The 25,614-nt window shown below is 39.3% G+C and overlaps 1 protein-coding gene across 1 annotated transcript in view; it reads left to right on the top strand.

Moving 5' to 3' along the window:
* The window catches only part of aven (apoptosis, caspase activation inhibitor), a 108,321-nt gene that overhangs the window by 75,221 nt on the left and 7,486 nt on the right, over positions 1 to 25,614 (top strand). The gene's annotated exons all lie outside the window — the stretch shown is intronic.

The following is a 25,614-nucleotide window of genomic DNA, read 5'->3' as shown; positions in this document are numbered from 1 at the left end:
ATAAATCAAAATCGCGACCAAAATTCAATTAATTGCAGAGCCTTAACTTGTACCACTACTTAAAGGTTCTATATCACACAAATTTGACTCTTGTGAGCTTTAAGCCATGTTATTTTTACCCATGTTTGAGTAATCCTTTATTATTAGTCTGTTTACATCTCCAAAGCTCAAAATGATCTATTTCAATTTGTGAGGTCATGAAGCAAGAGTTTTCAAGTTAACAGTTTCTTTTATCTTTTGTTTAGTAGAGACACTGGCAATTCCCAGGCCGAAATCGTCCAAATGATTCACACAAGCTGGAACAGAATGTCTTCCTTCCAACAGAAGAGCTCAGTCTAAATATGCAGGTTTGTGTGTTAAACGTGTGTGAATGAAACAAAACATGACTCCAGGTCTGTCTGTGGAAACAACATTATAACATTGATCAAAAATAGTAAAATATGGGCCCTTTAAACTATTACTTGTGCTACTAATACTAATAATCACTAAATCTAAAGGCCAGTGATTCAGTCAGACATCAGTGTTACTACTACTACCATTACTACTACTATAAGTACTACTTAGATTAGATCCGGGGTTTTCAAATTGGGTGAATGTGAGCCTCCCCTTAGAGTAGGTAAAGACAGTCGAGAACAGACCCCACCCATGCCTCCCTGTGTGGCATGGTTTAGTCCTGGCTTTAGTCCTGTTTTTTATCTTGGTTTAGTCCTGGCTTAGACCTGGTTTTAGTCCTGATTTTACTCCTGGTTTAGTCCTGGTTTAGACTTGATTTAGTCCTGGCTTAGACCTTGTTTAGTCTTGGTTTTAGTCCTGATTTTAGTCCTGGTTTTAGTTGTGGTTTAGAGGCGTGGCACATGCATGCTTTCTCCCTTCTAAGAGTGATGTGTGGGCCTTGTATATGTCGCCAAAGTGGTTTTTAGATTGATTCAGCGTTTTTTTTTACAAATTCCAGTGTATTTCTGCCACCCTCCCACGCCTGCTACAGCGATGACGCAGCCAGCTACACCGCATTTGACGTAGCAGAATGCACTTCGCACCCGCCCCCCCCGGTCCACCGCCTCCACCCCGCATCGGTTGAGAATTCCCACATGAACACCTAAACAAAAGCGACAGCATAAGCTAATTGTTCTACACTGCAGTTTACATGATAAAATAAGTTTCTCTACTAGTGTTTATTAATACTTTACCAATAAGTAATGTTCAGCTGATGCCGACGCGGTGCTTGCGCTTTGTGCACCTCCAAGTCCTCGTCCGATTCCAGGTCCAACACATGCGGCTGAACGCACTGTATCTCGGAGCCTATGTCACTTTTGGAGGGCGGAGCCTGTGCTTTCTCAGGACGGGCGGGGGGATGAGCAATAGCCAGCCTTTCATAGTTCCTGGTCTGTGACTTTCTCCAAGAAATCAGTAAGATTTCAAAACTATTGTGTAATGGATGTTCCAAAACCCAAATTGTGCTTGTATATATGCAGAAGATACAATGTGAAGAGTTATTTTGCATGAGATGGGCCCTTTAATATCCACCCACCCAGATGCGAGTTGTGTCCTTGGGCAAGACACTCCCCCTCCCTTACCTGTCCGTGTATCAACATGTCAACCGTACAATTTCACATTTGGTGGAGTTTATCTAGCACTGTACCATCAGTCCGCTCCCTTCTGTCACGCCGTTTTAACCAAACCAATTAACCCGAGGGTAGGCAGAGCCGCCACTATGCGACAATAAATCACTGCCTCCACTAATTGCAATTAAAATCCTGAGGAAACCAGGCGAGACAATATGAAGGCTACTTACCCTTGACTTTAAATGGTGCTCTTCTGTTGATGTTTTTTATGTCCAAGTTATAACAACCCACAAGGGACCAGCGCTCATTAAAAGCACCAGATATATTGGCGTGCAGCTTGTTTACCGTCTTAAAAGTCCTCGACCGCCGCGGGAGAGAATCAATATCATTTCCACATATGAAGCATCGTTAGCTCGTTAGGAAGCCTTTCTGGAAGCAATTAAGTAATATTCTTCCAGTTTGCACGTGTCATTAGCGGGTCTTTCAAATCAATGGCATCAAAAGGGAAAGGCGAGGGCCACTAAATCATCTCCACGACAGGAGCAGACACACTCCTAATCAGATGTAATCAATGTGGTCGAGGAAAACACTTGAGCTTTGGAGGAAATGACAATGAAACATGTGATTACTGCAATAATGTCAACTGCTATCTAAACAAAAAAGATGTATGTATATAAATAGGATTGCAGAGGAGGAGATGGGGAGGCTGGGAGAGGTTAAAGGTTCTGCTACTGTGTTTGGTTATAGAGCTACGGGCAGCTCTTTTTACTTTTTTTATTATCTCTTTTTTTATCTGCAGAGATTTTATCTGACATCGACCAATTTTGTGTTTCTTCCTAGCTGATGTTAATACCGATTTATAATCCTGATTAAATAGAAACTAGACGTATAAACTTTATTGATCCACAAGGGAAATTATTTGGACACAGTAGCTCACACATCACAAAAAATTTAATAACGAAGAGCAAAAATGTAAATGTAATAATAATACATCCCAAATAAGTAAAAGAAATAGCAAGAAACTGGTGTCAAATAAGGCATAATTATATAAATGTATATGTACAAGTAAAAATAAAAATATATTCAGTTGAGGTGTGCAAAAATATTGAAATATCCATATACAGTGTTGGGGAGTAACGGATTACATGTAACGCCGTTACGTAATCAGAGTACAAATTATGAGTAATTGTATTCAGTTACAGTTACTGTTTCAATGAGTGGTAATTGGATTACAGTTACTTTGCTGAAATAAGTGGATTACAAGGCGGTATTTTCCTGTTTTCACATTTTGTGCTACATCCCATTTATTGATTTTTTTATTTCGGTAATTCCACTCATTGCCGGAAACCCAAACAGAACGCGCGCAATAAGACCGATGTAAACGTCATATTAAAGTTGGCGGTGTCAGTCACACAGTGGAAGCAGCAGTGCATTGGTAAAAACGCATTTGTGTCTTGGAAATTCTTCTCCCGATGTGAGATATATATATAAAAAAAAACAAATATAAAATCGCCTACAACTTAAATGTGAAACAGGAGCTACTGGCACTGGTGAAAACAACCTGCATAGACTCATAATATCTGCACTACTGTCCTATACACAAACACAAACACACACAAACACAAACACACACCTTCATCATCGTCATCAACCTGAGAACCCGCGGACCACGTCTCCTTCCGTAGTTACAGCGCGGACACCACCGTCTCGTGTGCCGCGTGTGGACCGTGTTTTCTCGCGTAAACCGCACTTCCTCCTGTGCGCCTCTAAACCAGAACTAACACCAGGACTAAACCAGGACTAACCCAGGACTAAACCAGAACTAACCCAGGACTAAAGCAGGACTAAAGCAGGACTGAACCAGGTTTAAACTAGGACTAAACCACGACTAAACCAGAACTAAAGACCTGGTCTAGACCTGGTCTAGACCAGGTCTAAAATCAGGAGTAAACCAGGACTAAACCAGGTCTAAACAACATGACACCTAACAGTAGGTTGACATAATTTAAGGTGATCTCATGTAAAAAATTATTTCTCTATCAATAATATTTTTGAATCTGGTGAAGGAAAGGCTGATCTTGTTTCTGTTTTAACTGACAAAACCTCTTATATTAAGATATCGTGGTCTTTGTTTCTTTACAGCAAACAGTTGCTTATTCAGGGAGACTTGGGCTCAGACAATTTGAAGACAACAAACAAGAATTTTCAGGATGTGGTTGCTACATTCATGTCGTTTAAAAAAACATGACAATATCAAGTAATCCAAAGTAATCAGATTACGTTACTCACTTTAAGTAATTTAATGGATTACGTTACAAACTACATTTTGGGGTGTGTAATCTGTAATCTGTAGGGGATTACATTTTAAAAGTAACCTTCCCAACACTGTCCATATATAATATCATTTAATGTGATGATACAGTATCGATATCATGGGCTGCTGTATCGATATATGTCCAATAGTATTTTTGGTATATTTTACTAAATTATTTTGTTACAGCGCTACAATTTTGTTGTTTGTTTAGTGAAAGGAAACTCGTTTGGGCAACACATTCGACATTTTCACTGTTTCGATGATTAAAATGTTTGTGTTTCATATTCACTTTGCATAAGAAGTGTTATAACAAAGACTTTTAGTATCACAGGTATGATTTAGTCTTTATTCTTTACTGAACAGTATCAAATCGATTTGAAATATATCGTATAGAATCGTAAGCTCACTATATTGAGATGTGTATCGTATCGTGGCCTGTGTATCGAGGTATGTATCATATCGGCAACTTCTAAATGATACCCAGCCCTAATATTGAAGAGGTGGGTAAGGAAGTAACAGGCAACAGTGCAAAGATGAAGTAGTGATTGACAGAACATAGGGTTATCTATTACATAAGGGTGAGTTCCTGTCATAGACCGTGTATATGAATGGACATAGGTAACAAGCGAGCCTCCGCATTCCAAATAGGAAGTGCACCAGGAGGCTTTTCCGGCTCCTTCTGACCCTGGCTCCAATTAACTTACACTGGGATCTTGTCACCCCTCTCTCTGTAACTGCTGCTGTGAGCCTCGTCATTTTGGTCTTAAAATGTTCGTATTAACCCGCTCTACATGATCTTGATTTTTTCATTTCACTCTTTTGTAAAAATAATGAACCAATTTGTATAAATAATCAGATAATAAATAAATCAGATGCCTTCATTCCTCGAGGTCGCTCCCGATGCCATTAGCAACAGTTTGATTGACAGCTAGTGCGTTTTGTTGCCAAGTAAGCTCCCTCCCCGCTTTCTGGTGAGAAGGGCGGGCACATTTAACGACCTCAATCATGATTGGCTCTTGTGGTTGCCATGATACTCGGCGATGGATTTCCAAATATGAAGCCTGACTCCAAAATCCCTCCTATAACTGTGGCATCGGGAGCTTCATTTGAGTGGAGCTGAACAGTATGGGTGACGTCACACTCGCTTTGTCCATTTTTTTATACAGTCTGTGGTACAGTTGTATGAAGTAAGGCAGGGGTGCTCAATACGTCGATCGCGATCTACCAGGCGATCGCCAAGGTCGTGTGGGTAGATCGCATTTGGACTCGGTCTTGTCTCTCACTCAAGGTCTGACACTCAACAAGTGCGATCATATTTCATTACGGCCGCTGCTGTTGGCAATAAACTTGTAGCGGGGTGCAGGAGCGTGTGGGGCATCTCAGTGTAGCCCGTGCGCTCATTTGAAACCCGCGGTGACTCTACGGCACATCACAAATGCACACGATCCCCATGCACGGCTCGTCTGCAACAGCGTGTGTCCTCGTGTATCAGCGTGCATCACAGGGCAGGTTAAACTTCTTGAACATCCTACCTGTCCATCTGCCTCACGTCAGCACGCCGCCCCTCGCCTTTTCACGCTCTTGCTCCTTCCTGCGTACAGCAAACAGAAGCCCCTTCCACAGTGCGCGCTGATTAGAAGAGCAAGACCAAACGTGAAGCAAAAACGAGTCTAAATTTGTGTTCCAGTGTTGGCACAAAGCAGGTCTACAGCATAGAGCAGATCTACAGAACAGACCTACTGCCAGATTTGGCTGAAGTTTGCCTAACAAAAGTGCACAAATGCATCTGTGTTTGTCACGATGTGCGTTGGTTTGGTTAATGTGCAGAGGCTGGTAAACATCACTGCAAAACCAGAAAAGAATTGGAACTTTAAAAAACAGGTTTAAAAATCTTCCTTCACTTTTTTCACAGTTTTGTGTAAAGTGCCAGAGGAAGTTCTCTTAAAGAAGGGGTTTTCAAACTGTGGGTGAGGGTCCAAAAAAGGGGCACAGAGTGTTTCAGTGCAGTTTGCTTGGCTTTGTATTAGGTAGATCTTTATGACTTGGTCATTTTGTAAGTAGCTCGCATGCTGAAAAAGTGTGAGCACCCCTGAAGTAAGGTATAAATGTAGTCCTTTATCTCATTGTTTGAGCGAAGCTGTAGGAGCCTGTTGGAGGATGAGACCCTCTATAGCAGGGGTGTCAAAATCAAATTCACAGAGTGCCAAAATTAAAAACTGGGACTAAGTTGTGGACCAAAAATATTTATTGAAAAAATTTCAACCACATCTACATGTTTTCTCTTCTGTCGAGATGTTTAACCTTTTCTTATTAAAATAAACGTTTAATAATAATTTTGCTTAAACATTGAATCCAGAACAAGCATAATATAAAATAATAACATTTTAAATAAATATTGTCTCTATAGCCTATCTGTAGCTTTTGAACTTCTTTTAAATGTTTTTTTTTTTTTTTTTTCCCACAAGCCAACAACCAGCCAAAAATAACAACTTACTTCAATGAAAATCCAATCTTTCAACTATGAACAGTCAAAATATAAAGAAAACATTCATCCAAGCTGAGTTTGCTAGACTGCGGTTTACTCTGATGCACATGGGTTCAAAGAAGATACAAATACTTGGCATCTCTTCTTAGATACAAGTTCATCATAGTAGTATTAGTAATAGTAGTATTAGTGGTACATGAGCCATACTGGTGCAGCAGCAGGCAGGCCAGCTCTAATAAATATTTGATATGATCTTACGGGCCAAATAAAATTATATTGCGGGCCAAATTTGGTACCCGGGCCTAAGTCTGGCATGTCTGCTCACTAATTTGGTGCAGTTGGATGAGCAGGAGTGAAACTAAGTCTAGTAACACCTCTGACAGCTGTCGTACCCTGCTGGATGTTTAACTAATCACATTCAGTACTAGAGTTGTGCAAAAACATTGAAATATTGTTATATCATGATGCTAGAGTACTGTTATGGTGGGCTGCTTTATCAGTGGATTTATTTTTTGAGTTATTTTGTGCCAGTATTACCTGAAGTGTGCACCGGCCCAGTTCTAATGCTGACCACCCCTGCATCCTTGTGGACTCATGCACATCATGTTCGGAAAATGCACTCTTCATTCAAGTGTGGCCACAGTGTTTTTTATGAATAGTTTGGAAGAGGATTGGATGAGAGGCGGCAGGCTGTGACAGAAGGGGGACGGGATATTACTGGGTTTCAGCTTAATGTTATGTGGTGCTATTTTCAGGACATTTGACCATTCAAAAACATAGAATGTTTCGTTTTGCATTGTTAACAGCAGCAATCCTAACTTTTCATCACTCCGAAATGCATAGATACCTTCACTTCAGCTTCAGTGCTACTATCACTACTTTTACCACTACAGATAAACCTTTACTACAGTCCCTCTATTACAGGGGTCTCCAACCTTTTTCCTCCAGTGAGCTACCTTTACAAAACAAAAATGCCAGAGAGCTACTAGTTTGAGTGATCATAAGAAATTTAGTATACAACAGAGACACAGCAAACCTTAGATGATGTACATTTAGGTTAGGTTGACCAGATGTCTATTTATCCGGGACAGTCCCAGTTTTGAGCCCTGTGTCCCCTGTCCCAGCAGATTTATACAAAAACAGTCATTTTTTTTCCAGTCTTATACAAGAAATGTCCCAGGTGTCCCTACTTTTGACCAGTCTCATACCAGCCAATAGTAAAGAGAAGCATAAATTGTCATTTGTTTAGGTAAAATATAGAAAAGCTGGTTAAAAATGACCAGAACACAAAGAAAATGTGACTAGTACAGAAAAGGTTTCATTAATTACGCACTTGTTTCACAATTTTATTATTACCAACCACCTCAAACCAGGGGTGTCACTGTTTTTGATTTGAAAATCTGGTCCCCTGATGTTAGGTGCCTATAAAACATAAACCTTTATCCATTTATTAGTGTACAAAGTTAGGCATCAACATGATACATGTACATTGGTAAAATTAATCAGGTTTTACTTATTCAGCACAATACATGTAACTTAGAAATCCCTTGGAGAGCTACTAGGAAGGGGGTGGAGAGGTACAAGTTGGAGACCCCTGCTCTATTACTACTACAGCTTAAGGATACACCGATATTAGTTTTGGCTATAATGGTGCCAATACTGAAAATTTTACTCCATCAAATATTGGCTTCCAAATATCGGTTCAGCAGATATCCTGATTGGGCTACGAAATTGAAGCAATAAGACTATTTACTGATTTTAGACGACCATGAAAGTCTCATTTAAAAAAAAATAAATAAATTACCGTATTTTCCACATTATAGGGCGCACTTAAAAGCCTTTAATTTCATCAAAAAACTACTGCACGCCTTATCATCCAGAGTGCCTTATATATGAATTTATTGGGGTGTCTTAGTACGACTTTAGTAAACTACAAAGCCGCGCCATTTGCAGCATTACGGCTCCTGTAGTCAGGAGCAATGTGGAGTAATACATACTGTGATTCCTTTTAATATCAAAATGCACCTGTCAAGAGACACGCTTACAACGCCGACTTTAAACTCAAGGCTATTATAAAGTTAAAGTGCGAGCTGCGTGGGAGCAGTGGATGAAAGAAGGTGAGCACACATTCACCGAGACAGGGAGACGGTGCCGATCTGCCAATGGATCATGGACGCCTGGGCTAAGGATCAGTATCAACTGTGGTCCGAGCTTTCACCAAGACCAGAATCATCACTGAACTGCCAGGTAACAGTAACGACACTGACTCGGATAATGACGAGAGGGATGTGGGCGTGCTGGACACTGTAATTGCCCAACTGTTTGAACAATTATGAGTTACTGTGAATACACTAACAATCTAGCACTCTCAGACAGTATTTTTTTTACGCGCTACAATTGAACAAAGTTGAGTGTTATTGTGAACGTGTTTAATAAAGTTTGACTGACTTATCTAACTGTTGTGTTTCGTTTAATGCACCTTAAAGTCCGGTGCAGTTTATATGTGAAAAATGTTCTAAAATAGACCATTCAATGACAATGCGCCTTATAAACCAGAGCGCCCTCTAGTGCGGAAAATACGGTATACAAACTTCTACTACAAACAAAATTCTGTAATTACTGGATGAAAAAGGAGATCTGATGCACTTTGATATATTTTGCTTTTATTTTATTTCATGTCAACCGCCAACGCATTTTAGACTTGGGTCTTCATCAGGCACGTTGGCGCGTTGGTGTTTGACCTGAAATAAAATAATAGCAAAGAATATCGGAGTAACTATTTCTCTTCAGCTGTGATCCATCGAGCGCTCCAGCTACATCTTTTTCTTCACAAAATTCTGTAATTACTTGAGACATAAAATATAGCTACAAAACACATTTGTATCAGTTTTGTTATTTGGTTTTAGTTTAAAGGAAATCAGGTATCAGCAGATGCTTAAAGTATCGAAATGTGTGTCTGAACTGAAAAAGCTGGATCGGTGCATCTTCTAGAAACTAAACGTGAAGAGACTAAACCAGCACAAGGGTCCAGCACCGCCTTGTTTCCATGGAGATAATAAACCTTGGCCTGGAACAGTATGGCATTAAACATACAGTATATATCAACATGGATACAACAAGCTGATGACACAAGGCAAAGTTACTGGGTCAGATCTGTGGAGTGGCATCTCTGCTCACTAGGGTTGTAACTAGGGATGGGCATGATTAATCGATTAATCGATAATTGATCATTAAGAATTTTATCGATTACGTTAATTTTAATCGACAAACCAAATGTAAGTTGCTGTGCGTAGCGTCACCAAACGGGGTCTGTACATGTGTCTCTGCACTCAGAAGGAGCGAGCAAACACAAACATTCGGTCAGTCTGCAACGTACCGAAGCACAAATGCGTATTTAACGATGACTTGTACAAGAAATTCCACGCTTTCCGTTGCGTTTGGGACAAGTGTGAGTCCATGTGCACAGTGTACAAAGCAGGAACATATGTTTCGGTGTCCAGTGGGAAAAAGATTTACCAGGTGAGAGTCGCGCAATGTCAATGACGAGTCCCCATCTCCTACCCCCCGTACAGTGTCCTGGTTTTGACAAACGCAAATATGGTCACACTAACCTGTATTGCACTGAATCATGTCTTTTAATCCGACAGAAATTGACCGCATCAGCGACACAAGAGCTGTAGTTTTATCTTCGCTGAGTTTATGCAAATTAGCGATGCGGTTTTAAGTTTTGTTTCTGTGAAAGTTGCGCAAAACTGAATTAATCACATTATAATGTCAAACAGATCGATGTGGCTCTAGAGTGGTTACGGTTTATATGTCGTAAAGTTGAATTTATTTATGCAGATTAGTAGTGCAGATAGTAATAATAACGATGATCATTTTAATATAAAAACTTTAATGATTAATCGATAATCGATTGTTAATTCTTCCGACGATCGATTAAGAAAATTTCATCGAATGCCCATCCCTAGTTGTAACAATATCAAAGTCTCACAATACGATATCATCAAGGTAAGAACCTCATGGTACGATATCGTAGGAAAGCTCACGAAAAGGTGGGGAGGCTCACAATTAGGGAAGTAACAATATCCAAGTCTCTCGGTTCGATACTTTCACGATGTACATCTCACGGTACGATATTTATACCTTAAAATACCTTGGCAAGACTTAATCCAAAGAACTAAGACTTAAAAGTGCTTAGAACTGTTATTTCTTCATGTAGTCTGCACTGAAATGGAGCAAAGGATCATGGTCTACGTAGTTCTGTCCGTCTTTTTTTTAGCTATTGCTGCACCACAAGTCTTAATTTAAGCAAAGAGACTTATAATTCGATATATTGTGATGGTCCACGATATTATTGTGGGAACTTAGACGATACGATATGACGATATTTCAGTTATTGTTACAGCCCTACTACTCACAGATAGAATACCTTTTTTTTGTGGAATTGAATAGATGCAAAATGTATACCTTTTATACCATACTGTGAACATTACAGGCAAATCGATAACATCTCCACCTACCAGAAAGGTTACATAACGCAAGAGGACATACTTTTGTTGAAAGGGTTTATATTAAGTTATTTTCTGATCTGTGCTATAATGTTGTTTTCTCATTAAAAACATACCTGGAGTTGAGTTCTTCTATCAAACAGAAGACACTGTTCCACCTTGTGATGTCATGTGGTAATACAAAAAGTGTGTTTATACTCTAGAAGAGGGGTGTCAAACATACGGCCCGGGGGCTGAATTCGGCCCTCCAAGACCTTTAATCTGGCTGATTTGCTACTAAAATATTTTAATTATATTTTCTATTAATATATTAGTAATTTTCTGCACCGCTTATCATAGCAGTGTCTCCAAGGCCTCTGTACATGGCCCCTCCCACCAGAGCAGCTCAAATGAAGACTTGCCTCTTTCCAAACGCTCTTAAAGGACGATCGTTTTGACTGTTGACCGTGACACCCTCATCAGCAAAATGTCCAAAATGAGAAAAGTGGACGCAGAGTGCAGGATGTACTTATTCCTATTTGCATACAAGTTAATGTTAAAACACTGTGTTGAAAAAAATTTCTGGTTGTTCATAATATTATCATATCTTGTAAAAGAAAGAGTTCATCAATTAAAAAAGATTTCTGTAATAGATTTGCATTTCTCTGCACAAATATTTGAATTTATTGCTATTTTTGGGGTGTATATGCCATGAGTTTTCTGATTCGGCCCCTTTGGGATCAAAGTAGGTTGGATACGGCCCCCGGACCAAAATTAGTTTGACACCCCTGATCTAGAATAAATTCTATTCATCGCTACTAAACAAAGGTAAAATGTAGCTGTCAACTTAGACTATGTTTACACTGAAACGAATCACCGTATCACCATATTAGAAACGATTTGCAGATCGTTCTGTCTCTGGAGCCGTTTTCCATCAGATTAGTGTGGACGAACACTGCATCGAAACTAAAACGACTCGAATACGTACTAGTGTGGATGGGGCCTTAGAACACAGTGGACAAGAGCATTTTGAGCTTTGGAGATGTAAACAGACTAACAATAAAATGTGTGAATGAAACAAAAAAATAACTCCAGATATGTTTTCGAAGAGGTAACAAACTCTAACATGACAACAGTCCAGTTTGTGTAGTATAGAACCTATAAATATTACTTTCAGCTGGCAATAACAAATGACTACAACTTTGCGATATGTGATTATTAAACAATTTATTTTAGAGAGCCTTGTACGTCCCTTAGGCTTTTGTATACTTTGAGTTCCAGCATGTCCAGAGCATTTGTCTGGTTACATAAGGCCCTGTGCTATAGTTAGACAAGTGTTTGAAAAGCAGCGTGCGGAGCAGACAGAGACACTGTGTAGAACCTGCTGTGCACAGACACGGTGGGCTCAAACTCATTTATTCTAATCATGCACTTCACACCACACTCTGCTTATCATAACAGAGGACATGAGGGTGCTCCACTGGCCCAAAGCTACTGCTGCTGCTGCTGCTGAAGCTGCTGGAGCTGTGGCAAACAGACTGGCACCAAAAGTGGAAGAATGCACACAACAGTCTGCCAATACACTAATACACCAGTTATAAAACATTACTTTGTTTGGTAACGTATAAGTCAGTGTCAGTGTAAAGTTACAAGAGAGACTTTTCAGCTTTTAATTATGAGATTAAAGCTTGTAATTATGACACATGTGACACCCGTTGATCATTATGTTGTATTTTAGACATTTTAAATCGCAATATTCATCTAAAACAACTTCAAAATTAACACGTTTGCTGATTTCCACGTTAGAAAACTGGGAGTGGGAGCTGATGTCGTCGTAAATGTCATCACAACACCACCTATTAGACACTTTGTCAGACAAAAATTTTGCCCCCTGCTGTATGGAAGTGAGACACAGCTGTACACAAGGCGAAGGAGTGGTTAGACCGGAGCGTGCAGCCTAGTTACAGCTCTGAGGCACAAAGGTCATTAGGTACCGATTTGAAAAACACCCCCCTTTTACAAGTACTACTATGGATAGCTGCAGATCACACTAGCAAGCAGTGAATAAAAAAAAAAAAGTGTAGCAAAATGACTTCCTGACACTGCTGAATCTTACACAATTAAGGAAAATAAATAAATAAAGTACAGAGTATTGGGCATGTGCCGGTGGTGGTGAAAACATAAGTTAATGGAAATATGGCATCTTGAAAATAAGCAAACATGCACAAATCACTCCAGATACAACTTTGAGGCTGTTAATGAGAAGGGGAAACAATTATAACATAGTTGCTTCTGTAAAGTTGATTTTACACAATAGGTCCGCTTTAACAATTAAGTAATCTGATGCTGGTATCACAGTGTTTGTAGCCTTGGCTAATTTGCCACACCAGTTCCTAGAAGGGCTTTTAACAGTTCAGATTTCACTAAAAAGCAATGTGATTATATGTAGAGAAAAAGGCAACAAATACAGAAAACTTCCACTTTAAATGTTTATTTGCTGGCGGAAATGGGATTCCATATTTGACATTTATATAAATTAATTACTAATGGATACTAAAACTATTATTGAAAAAATATATAATTACATAAGTTGGACATTTCCTGTATAGTTTAGAACTGTCTGGATATCTGTAAGACCACAGGGTAGTATTAAAGAAAGTTTAGGGTGTTTAGGGTGACCAGGTGTTTCTATTTACCCGGGACAGTCCCAGTTTTGAGTCCTGTGTCCCCTGTCCCAGCAGATTTATCCAAAACCATTGATTTGTCCCAGTTTTATAGAAGAAAGGTCCCAGGTGTCCCTATTTTTGACTAATCTGACCCCTGCCAACAGTAAAAAGAGGCATACATTATCATTTGTTTTGGTACAACAGAATTTTCACATCATTTTTTTTTTGGAAATGTTTAAAGAGTGAGAATTATGCAAAATCGACTTTTGAACTTACCATATTTGTAATGATATTCCCTCATCAAAAACACGAAATGGTATTCAAACCTTCTTTACAGTTAGCAGCAGTACGATTTTGTTCAAGACTCAGGGCACAAGTTGTTTTCAGTGAAACCATGTCACCTTTTATTTTCATTTTGCCACAAGATCGTGCACACAAGAGAAAAATTATCTTGCGAGATTTTTAAGCCTTTACATTAGGATTAGACCAAAAAGGGTCACGTGTTGTTGATTTGACAGGCTACTAAAAGCAGTACTAGAATGTAAACAAAAATGTGAAATCAAATCATATAAATAAAAAATTGTGTGGCCAGAATTGGAAACTGAACCGTGAAATGTATAAATTAGGAATTACGTTAAAATCTTGTCTTGTCTCGTTCTCGTGGACCCAATCTCATATCTCGACTTATGGAAAATGTGTCTTGTCCCATCCCTGTAACATGGTGATACCACAATCAATTCTATGAGATTAGTATCTTCATTATTGCATTATCTTTTTTATATTACATGGCCCTTGTATAGTTTATTGCCAAGCTGTGTAGACGTGATGTCCTTTTTATAGCAGTTTAAATTTGCTCAGGGCGAGGCTGGGGCTCTGTCTATAAGGATGTGCTGCTTAGGGATCAGGAGCAGCTTTTGACACAGGGACAATATGAGAGATTCAGAGTAAATACATTTTGCCAAAGAACGGTTAGTCTTGATGCCAGCTTTGAGGCTGCATAATATTTACACAATAATGATTACAATTTCTACTTAATTTGATTCATAAGCTGTTGATACATAGGCCTGTCTCAATAATAACTTTTGAAGGCCAATATATTGCTGAGGTACCGTATTTTTCGGACTATAAGGCGCAATATCAATAATGTTGAATTCTCTCGTCTATTTTCATACATAAGGTGCACCGGATTATAAGGCACATTAAGCGAAACCAACGAGACACTTGAGACTGATCCTTTAGTCCAGACATCCACAATCCATTGGCAGATCGTGGCATAATTTGCCCGGTGTTGCCTCCCTGTCTTGGTGAATGTGTATTATAAATGTGAACGTGGGTGGATAATTTAAGTTTGTTTTTTTATTTGCTACAAGGAGGACTCATATATACACTGAGTAATAATGTGTTTAATGCAGCTTTGCGTTTTACAGAAACAAAACCTAAAACCACATGGCTAATTTGCATAAACTATAAGCGCTGAAAAAACAGCTCGCTCCTTGTGGGCTGAGGTGGTCAGTTTCTGTCGGACTCAGTTGAATATGTGTGTTCTCTATGTGACAGAGGATGGTGAGTCTGTTCTGTGCGTTGAAGGTGGTTCATGTGAAACTTTTCAGAGATTATACTCCACGATGCTCCTAACTATGTTGGCCGTAATGCTCCGACAATCCATCAAGCTGTGTGGCTTTGTAGTTTGCCAAAGTCGAACTAAAATATTTTGACAGATTTTTGAGCACCGTGTGCCACATAAAATCAGTTCGAGGTCAGTAAGCACAACCAGATTTAATACATAAGGTAGGTGCACTGTCAATTTTTGAGAATATTAAAGGATTTTAAGTGTGCCTTATAGTCCAAAAAATTCCATATGTTTATTGGCTGTTGCTAATATAAAACATTGCATTTAAGCAAAGGAACTCGATATATCGATGATTCGATATATTGTGACAGCCCACAATATTATTGTGAGACTTTTGATGATACAATATCACGATATTTCAGTTATTGTTACATCCCTAGAATATTAGTATTTCTTTCACGCAACTACATTGTTCTGTTAAGTTATCATTAGGCTATTATGATTATTTCTGAACGTCTGCGCCTTTTGTTTAAAAGAGACGACAATAAATGCACTGACAGTATTTTGGATGTTAAAAACTAGAATATCAAACCATAAGGTGAGTGGAAATTTAGTCCTAAAAGTCTGATCAATTCTACACATGTAGGTGCCCTAAAGTCTGTAAAATTCACTTTAGGTCATGAAAAAGTTTTGAAATTTTGTCAGTGAAAACCCTGTGTTTCAAACGCTAGTGGGAGTGACCTCTGGGAAAGACGGCACCTGATTTATCTTATGTTCATATCTTGACTTCTGGACAAAATAAAAACACCAGGCTCATGTAGAGAGAGTTAATTCAAACATTTAAGGACAACAGTAGTTACAGAGAGAGCAGTGACAGTTTTCCAATAGAAAGTGAATTAGAGCCAAGAGTCGATGGAGCTGGAAGCACTTCATGCCACTTCTTATTCACAACACGGCAGCTAGCAGGTTAACTATGTTCTTTTATTTACAGTCTACGTGTGTGTAATATATCGATCATCGCACGTACGGCCATATCGGGTATTGTACCGAACTGTAGGGGACTAAATATTTTCAGTTCCAGGGTGGATGTTGCATAATCCTGACTTATGCAGTGTTTACTTTGTAGTACAAGTGCAAAGGCTTCATCTCCGTCCATCCACCACACGAACTGCTTTTGTCTGGAGTAGGGCTGGAGTTGACTGAAGACATTCTTGGTCAGCTAAAGTTCTGTCGCTTTGATTAGTCGACTAAAGGAGACGTGACAAAAGCTTTCAAAACTATCTGAACCAAACTGCACTCATAAGTTCAAGTACAAGGGAGTTCAAGCGCAACAAATATTTATACAGAAAAGTACTCGGAAACAGTGTATTTATATGTAAAAAGGCAGATCCAACTCATGATTCACTCCCAAATCTTCAGCTGACTCACACAATATACCTTCAGTTTTTCCTCTATTGTCTCATATACAGCCTTATAATCTAAATAAAATAATAAGTTGACTAAATTCATACTAAAACTAGTATTGAAACTGCCATATTTTTCGGACTATAAGTCTGGAGTATAAGTCGCACCAGCCAAAAAATTTGCAATGAAGAAGAAAAAAAACATAAGTCGCACTTTTTGGGGGAAGTTTATTTTATTAAATCAGAGACCAAGAACCGACATTTCATCTTGAAAGACAAGTTATAGTAAAAACAATAGCACAAGAACAACAGACTGTTAACATCTCATATGAACATTTATTCAGATAACTATAGCATAAACAACAGAACAAGTTTACCAAACTCTCCATCTCACTCCAAATCACTAAATCCATAGAATTTTTCATCCTCGGTGTCACTTTTGAGCAACTCTGCCTCAACCTCTGGAGGTAAACAGAGCGCCGCTTCCTATTCTGTGTAGCTGTCGTCAGACTCAGCGTCAGTTCCAGTTAGAATTATTCCAAATTTGATTGTTTCCATTGACTGAAGTCCAGGCTTTGTCGATCCATCCAGTGACTTCCAGGAGAGTTACATAGCCCTCCCTCCTGGTGTCACAAGTTTCTCGCTCACTCCAAACTTTCTTTCTGCTGCTTGATTATCGTTTTCAGATGCATTTTTCACTGCTTGCAGTTTGTAATCTGCAAAATATGATTTTCTTTTTGGGGGCATTTGTGTTCAGTCTTCTCAGCTGTCTTTATAAGTTTGTTTAAATTGTACATTTTCATTAGTACAGAAGTAATGGAGCGATCGACTGATATGATACAGACAGGACAGAGGCTCTTTCTGCAGCAGACATACACAGTAGAGCCAAGTGACAGTGGTACAGGAGTAATAGGATCAGCAGATACTGACACACAAGCCTAGAGCCTCTCGTGTCAGTGTGAACATTTTAATACATAAGTCGCACTGGAGTATAAATCGCAGGAAACACCCAAACCATGAAAAAAAGTGTGACTTTTAGTATGTATATCTTTTTAATTATCATTGTGGTATTGTAATTGGTACAGTTTATTCCTTGCCATTGAAATCAAGATTGAATTGTTAGTATCATGACAACACTAACCGAGACACCATCAACCACATAATAAATGAACAAATAAAGGCTTACAATTCCAGTCTGGAGCAGAGGAAGTGATCAAATCTCATAAAGGTAAAGGATTCATTTCAAATCCTGTTTTATTCCGCAATAGATGAATGAGACATGCAGCCGGGGTGTGCCATGAACTTTATATCCAGGCAATAATGAAGAGTTTTAAGTGATTTGAATGCTGTGTCTACCTTGTTCCAGCACAGGAGGGTGGATCCAGATGGTGCATAAATCTCCATTAAACACAGCTTGACAAGTTCAGTTGCCTCTAGCGCTCTCCTAAAATACAGGACCAAGTAGCCTAGAAACATCATCAGAATTTGAAGTTTGAAAATAAATGTAGTAAGTAAATAATTAATGATGGTGTATTTTGCAAAATTGATTTGTTTTTTTAGCGTTCTAGCATGTTATGAGAGCATTCCCTCATCAAAAACATGCCAGAAGAGGGTTTTAGATGTCATCCGTGCATATTTGAGTAGTTTAGTGATCTGTCTTGGGCTCTGTTCAAACCCTACTTAAAGGTACATTGTGTAACTTTGCTGGTGGAGGCTTCATCAAATGTTTTTCTCCATGGAAATGCTATTTATTTGTCTGGCATTAAAAGTATGGTATTAAAACTTTCTATTTTCATGGAGACCAAACAAGACCAAGTTACAGGCCAGATCTGTAGAGAGGTAACCAGCTCACAAACAGAATGCCTGTTTTCCTAAGTATTTTTGAGCTATAAAACCACCTGTAATTGAATAAATGTAAAGTAGAGCTGTTTAATGTCATACCGTGGAACATTCCAGGCAGAGCAATGATCTCTATAGAAAGTTTTACAATGCACATTTAAAGTTTGCTGTAAGATTCTGTGCGATGCTCCGCCCACAAGCCTACGTCACCCACGCTCCATATGACAATTCTCCATAAATACTGTATTTTTTGGACTATAAGGCGCACCAGATTATAAGGTGCATTAAGCGAAACAAACAGACGACACTTGAGATTGATCCTTAGCTCAGGCGTCCACGATCCATTGGCAGATCGTGGAGTAATTCACCCGGCGTTGCCTCCATGTCTTGGTGAATGTGGATTATGAATGTGAATGTTGGTGGATAATTTAAGTTTTTTGTTTTTTTTTATTTCCTACAAGGACGACTCAAATATACATCGAGTAATAATGTGTTTAATGCAGCTTTGCATTAAACATGGACATTTTACAGAAACAAAACTTAAAACCACATGGCTAATTTGCATAAACTATACATGCGGAAAAAAAATCTCACTCCTTTTGCGTTCATGCAGTCAGCTTCTGTTGGACTCCGCAAGGCTTCTGACTACAGTCGCCGTATCGCTTCGACAATCCATCAAGCAGTGCGGCTTCATAGTTGCCAAAGTTGTACTAAAACATTTTGATTTTTGATTTTTGAGCGCCGTGTACCACATAAAATCGGTTCAAGGTCAGTAAGCACAACCAGAATTAATGCATAAGGCACACTGTCGATTTTTGAGAAAATTAAAGGATTTTAAGTGCGCCTTGTAGTCCAAAAAATATGATACACAAAAACATGATACAAAACTGTACACTACAACTTCACAAACCTGATGTGATGTGCAGTAGTTTCATAAGCAGGATACATGCTGATTGTGTAGTGATAGAGCTCTGAACGGGGAGTGACTTAATGTGGGGAGCAATGGGAGGGGAGACTGAAACTTATAAAAGATGTTAATACATTGCTTTTGGTGAATATAACATTTTCAAAATAATAAAAGGTAACATGGTGATCTAAATATGTTATGTGTTAGCAGGTAATACACCATAGAAAGTAGTAAAATACCCCCTCTTTAAAAATTAAACATGGAAAAAAATATACTTGCGAAACTTAATCATTCAGATTTTTGTTATACTAGTAAGTGAAAGAAATATTTTGCATTATAGTTCTTTTTTAAATCTCAATGTTAAATGATTCATATTTTCGTTAGTCACTGAAAAAGTCGCCGTTTTAATCCAAGAATTTGATAATTAATCGTCACAAAACGGAGCCATGAAATATCTGTTCAAGTTAAAACACGTTCCTGTCGAATCAAAGTCCCACACATCATTTCTTAAGATGATTTAATTAATTTTTGGAATCAATTTGAAGTAGGAGTTTGAAATGAGTTACTAAATATCTGTCCCAAACTGCGGGGGTTGAACTTCATAGCCAGACATATTCACTTCACTCCTAAGAAAGTTGAGACGAGCTTTTCTGTACAACTCAAAGGGGCTGTAGCTGATTTTTACTCTCAAAAAAACACGAAAAACAATGATCTAAAGTTATTCTTCACTTACCTTGTGTTGTGTGTGTAATCGCATCTAGAAAAATTGACAAAAGGGCTGAAATATGAGCTGCATCTAAATAAATTCAAGTTCAAATCAAATCAAAAGCACTTTATTTGTTCCCAAGTGGCAATTTAAACACATTGAGTGGTAACAGAGACAAAAAAAGAAAGCTCAAACAAAAATCTCAGTGCATCTTAACAGGTAGAGTCCTCAGATCCAGTGTCAGGGCAGTTTGAGGTCTAAACCAGGATTTAACAAGGACTAAACCAGGACTGGACCAGTGTCATTAGCATAAATATATTCAAGACGCAAGCACAGAACCAATTGCCAGGACTACACCAGGACTAGGCCAGGTCTAAACCAGGACTAAACCAGGACTAAACCAGGACTGGACCAGGTCTAAACCAGGTCTAAACCAGGTCTAAACCAAGTCTAAAACAGGTCTAAACCAGGTCTAAACCAGGACTAAACCAGGACTGGACCAGGACTGGACCAGGTCTAAACCAGGTCTAAACCAGGTCTAAACCAAGTCTAAACCAGGTCTAAACTAAGTCTAAACCAGGTCTAAACCAGGTCTAAACCAAGTCTAAACCAGGTCTAAACCAGGTCTAAACCAGGACTAAACCAGGAACAAACCAGGTCTAATCCAGGATTTAACCAGGTCTAAACCAGGACTAAACAAATGTCATTAGCGAATTATAAAGGACCAGGTCTAAACCAGGACTAAACCAGGACTAAACCAGGACTAAACCAGGAACAAGCCAGGTCTAATCCAGGATTTAACCAGGTCTAAACCAGGACTAAACAAATGCCATTAGCGGATTAGAAATACATACACGCTGCAACCACCGAACCAATCGCCAGGACTACACCAGGACTAGACCAATACTAAACCAGGACTACACCAGGACTAGACCAATACTAAACCAGGACTAAACCAGGACTGGACCAGGTCTAAATCAGGACTAAACCAGGTCTAAACCAGGACTAAACCAGGAACAAACCAGGTCTAATCCAGGATTTAACCAGTTCTAAACCAGGACTAAACAAGTGTCATTAGCGGATTAGAAATATATACATGCCACAAACACCGAACCAATCGCCAGGACTAGACCAGGACTACACCAGGACTACACCAAGTCTAAACCAGGACTTAACCAGGACTTAACCAGGACTAAACCATCGCAGCTGCCAAGCCAATCATCTCCGCTGATGGGTTTATGTAATAAATACACTAAACTCTCTCTCAGCCTGATCCATCGTTCCGGGAAAAGACCAGGAATTGTCCCTCGTTTCCAGGGTAATGAACGTCCTGGACAGGTGTCAAGTATTTTTCTCCCGTTCGTCGTTCATTTGATCCACTCGACCCATCCGTTTAATCACTACCCGCCCGCATACCCGCCCAAAAATGTTAAAACCCACCGATTTCAACAACTATCTGCAGATACGTGACCCCATGCAGGACTCTGACGGAGGGGGCCTATTTTGACATGAAAATTATTGCTGTCAAAAATTGTAATATAATAACGATGAGCAACAATTGTGCTTCTTCAAATGGCGTGTGTTCCTTCTCTTGGTCTCGTCGTCCGCTTTTCTTAACTAAACACGAGCCCTCTTCAATCAGAGCGCATCATGGACGTTGTAATATTCAGACTTGTTTTATTTTAAGCACAGCAGCTCCTTGTCCCGGCCTCTCCACAGCACGTGCACAACAAAGGCATTCTAATGAAGTGTTAATGAAGTGCATTGTCATACCACGAGAGAGGCCCCGGCATTGTACTGGAAAAGAGGGCGACATTTGTTCTATCTAAATGAACGAGCATGTTAGTACGTTCGGGTGGTTCTCGTTGGCAATATGAGAGTTCACAGCGCTCACAGCTCGTTCACATCAAGCTTGAATTTAGAGGTGGTACGTCCGCTCTGTCTTTTAGGATGATGTAATTTTGTTTCTTCAGGCATTGGTAGATTGCGAGGCGCGTCACCCACACTCTTACACATCCCGTTGCAAATTGTAGTGGGTCCTGAACAGATGCTACTGCCACTTCTGAAGCTATTAGTAAAGTCCTTCATAACAGTCAAGGGAAACAAAATCAGACTTTTTCTTTCTTTTTTTTTTTTTTTTACAGCTCAGGTCCTGATTTTTATGGATTTTTATGGACTTGGGACAAATCAAAAGTTGCAATGTAGTTAGCAGGTTTAGATTTGATTTATGAGTTTATGGGTTTGTTCTCTGCATTAGACAGTTGCGACCACCTTTGTTTTCACCAACAATATCATTTTCATTGTCATTTTAAGAGTTGTATTTCCTTACATAACTCAAAATCACCTCCACATGTAGTAGACAGCAGATTTCATAAGAGTTAGGTGATATATTGTCTTCATTTACGGTATTGGTGATATTGGATGGTTTATGCAGAAACCATATTGATCAGATTTTGAAAATTGACTAAACATACCTTGAGTTATCTCCAAAGCTCAAAATGCTCTGTTCCAACTTGTGATGTCACAGGAGTAGTGGTAATTTTCATTTTTTACTTTTTTTTTTTCTTTTTAGCAGCGATTGGAAATTCCATGTCTGAAATCATCCAAATTATTCTAGTGAAGGTGTATGGAGTTTAAAAACACAGTGGAGCACTTCCTATATTACCACATAACATCACAAGAACTGTTTTCAGGCTGGCCAGAACCGTGCAGATTCCCGCACCAGTTACACTGGGAACTAAAGTGCTCACCGGTGAATGACCCACGTTCAAACCATTTAAGTGAACCCATGATGCATCATGGACAGAGAGCATTGATTTGCCACCGAATAAAAACAAGGCCATATGAAAGCGGATATCACTGCAAGGAAAATAACAAACATACGGACAAACAGATCACATCATGGATATCAGTGAGCATTTGTACTCATTGTTTTTCTGTGCTGAGCTCTGCTACAACATCTGCTGTGGAGAAGGCGGTAGCGACGCCCAGTCCAAAGATTTAACCTTAACAGGCGAACATGGATAGAGCAAATATTCTCTCTCCTCCGCTGACCACCGCACAATCTTCTTGTCACTTGATTTCTCCACTGTATTCCACACACACACATTTTCTTTGTTTGTTTATTTTACCGCATGTGACCCAGATGAACCTGCTGATATCTACTGTGTTGTCATGGTTCGCTTGGAAAAAGCAAGTTTTACTGGGTTCCTGTAACACGTCAGACGGTTCGAGATTAGGTGCGGGAGCCAGCACTGGCACAGTCTTCTGTCTGCCTGAAAACGCTAAAAGTGGAACAGAGTGTTTTATGTTTGAGAGAGAACACAGTCTAAATATGATTTGTGTGCTCAATGTGTAAATTAAGCAAAACACTCCCGGTATGTTTTTGATGAGGAAAACATTATCATAACATAGAGTAGATCAGAAAATAGGTATTACAAAGCTCAAATATTGGTATCAACTCACAACGTTCTTTTTGTACCATCTCTGGTACGTGTCCAGCTGCCTTCTCTTCTCTCTCAGTCCTCCCTGTGTTTATTCTGAGCTCCGTCTTTGAATCAGTGTGAGATTTGCCCTCCACCTCCTCCATCCTGATCTCGATAAGGTCCTGTGAATACTCTGTCACCTAAAGCTGACGGCTCGCTGGCTTTCCACAATAATCCAGTCTGAAACATGTGGCAGTCAGACCCCCCCTGCGCTCACACCTTTTTGACCCTCTCCTGTCGTCATACCCAAACATAATCCACGCCAAATGCAGCGTGCGCAGTTTGGTGTGAGCACAGTGTGGGGTAGGGGCAGTAATAAGGACCCCCGGTGATGGGACAGCTGATATTGGCAGTCTAAACGTGGTTCGAAAAAGCCAATGTTCTTGTCTAAATAGCTTTCTAATGATTTTGTGGTCGATCTGTTTACCATGGGGATGTTTTACCAAGTAGTTTCAATTACTGTTATTTCTATTACATGTTTTGCAAGTATTAAAGCAGACGTTTCCTTGGAAGTGTTGCTCCTATGGCTGTAATCTTCCAAACCAGTAGATCTTTTTTTACTCAATTGTTAGTTATAGCTTATATCAGAAAACCGAACTTTCATGTGTTATCATTTCATATGGAATTAAGCATATTTTTTGCTTAATGTGTTTGCTTGTTTTCTGTCGATTTGTGAAGAATTTTGGTCATACCAGCTGTTAATGTCTAGATAGAAAGGTCATCTTGGACTTAAATTTAAACTTATAAACTTGTAGTCTGATTCTTCAGCCGGTTTTACTTCGTTTCGCTTCTTACAAACCGTTTGACCTCGCAGCCTTAGATTTCGTTCACTTGACGGTAGGCGGGTACTTCTTTAAATTTAACCAATCGCTGCTATTTGGTCATGACGTATGTAATGCGCCGCTAACTGGACTAACTGGCATATTAAGCTTTTCCCAAATCTGTAGGAAGAAGGGCAATAACCTCTTTCCCCTTGATAAAATTCACCAAACATTCTCTTTGTTCCAGCTTTAAATCCTTGATCTCGGGAATCATTGACAACACCGAATATATCTATCTTCGCTGATTGGCTGGTGCCTGAACTTGCACTTCCGGGGTTCTTACAAACCATCTAGTGTATTCTGATTCCTGACCTAGTTGCTGGAGAGAAATGAAATCGAGTGGCGGCACTAGATGGCGCCAGCCTGGCTAATAAACTTGGGGAGTTTTTCCATGTACATTTGAGGCAGTGATATTTGTAATAAAATGCTTTTGATGACAATTTGTTAGACAGACTGATATTGTTTTTTATTTTGAGGTATGTTGAGTGTGATATTTGACAGTAGAAAGGCAGCAAGCCCCTGCTAGTTTCCCCATGTATCAGGATACACCATGCAAAATTTTAGGGTTATTTGAACATTTATGCAGTTGCAGTACCTTAATATTTATAGTTGCATAATTTCCCCAGCAGCTTTTCCTAAATAGGGTGTTTTTTGAGATCCAGGCTGGTGCCACCTAGTGCCTCTGCTCAATTTCATTTCTCCCCAGCGACTAGGTCAGGAATCAGAATACACTAGACGGTTTGGTTTTGTGGTACAGCACAGCAGTAAACAAAGTGTCGAGATGGATGTAGACGAAGACAGACATTCTGTGTTGGCAACGATTCCCGAGATCGAGGATTTAAAGCTGGAACAAAGAGAATGTTTGGATGAATTGTATCAAGGGGAAAGACATTATTGTCCTTCTTCCTAAGGGATTTGGAGCATTACATATGTCACGACCAAATAACAGTGATTTGTTAAATACAAAAAATACCCGCCTACTGTCAAGCGAATGAATTCTAATGCTGTGAGGTCAGACGGTTTCCAAGAAGTGAAAACGTCTGATGAATCAGGCTAGTTTTTTGGGCCCTGAGACCAAACGGGGCTGAGTTGGGGGTGATCCCTATCAACTTGCGATGGCCCAAGATAAAACAGGAAATAATAGTGGAAAAAGGGAAGCAAAAAACACCAGTTGACACCAGTTTTACAAGTGGGAGTTTGTGGGAAAAAACGAAGATGAAACGTACAAAAAATACAGGAAGTAACAGAATCCCTCTGTGTAAAAACACCTTTATTTACCTAAATAAAGATGTAGTCATGCATTTAAATTTGACAAATAATCACTTAGACAAACTTTGCCTTTGTTTACAGTGAAGTAACAGAACTG

This window comes from Boleophthalmus pectinirostris, unplaced genomic scaffold (genome assembly GCF_026225935.1).
Source record: "Boleophthalmus pectinirostris isolate CB_2022bp ecotype Guang Dong unplaced genomic scaffold, ASM2622593v1 HiC_scaffold_13, whole genome shotgun sequence".
Lineage (NCBI taxonomy): Eukaryota > Metazoa > Chordata > Actinopteri > Gobiiformes > Gobiidae > Boleophthalmus > Boleophthalmus pectinirostris.
Note: the sequence above shows the minus strand (reverse complement) of the source record. Positions and strands in the feature narration are given on the sequence as shown.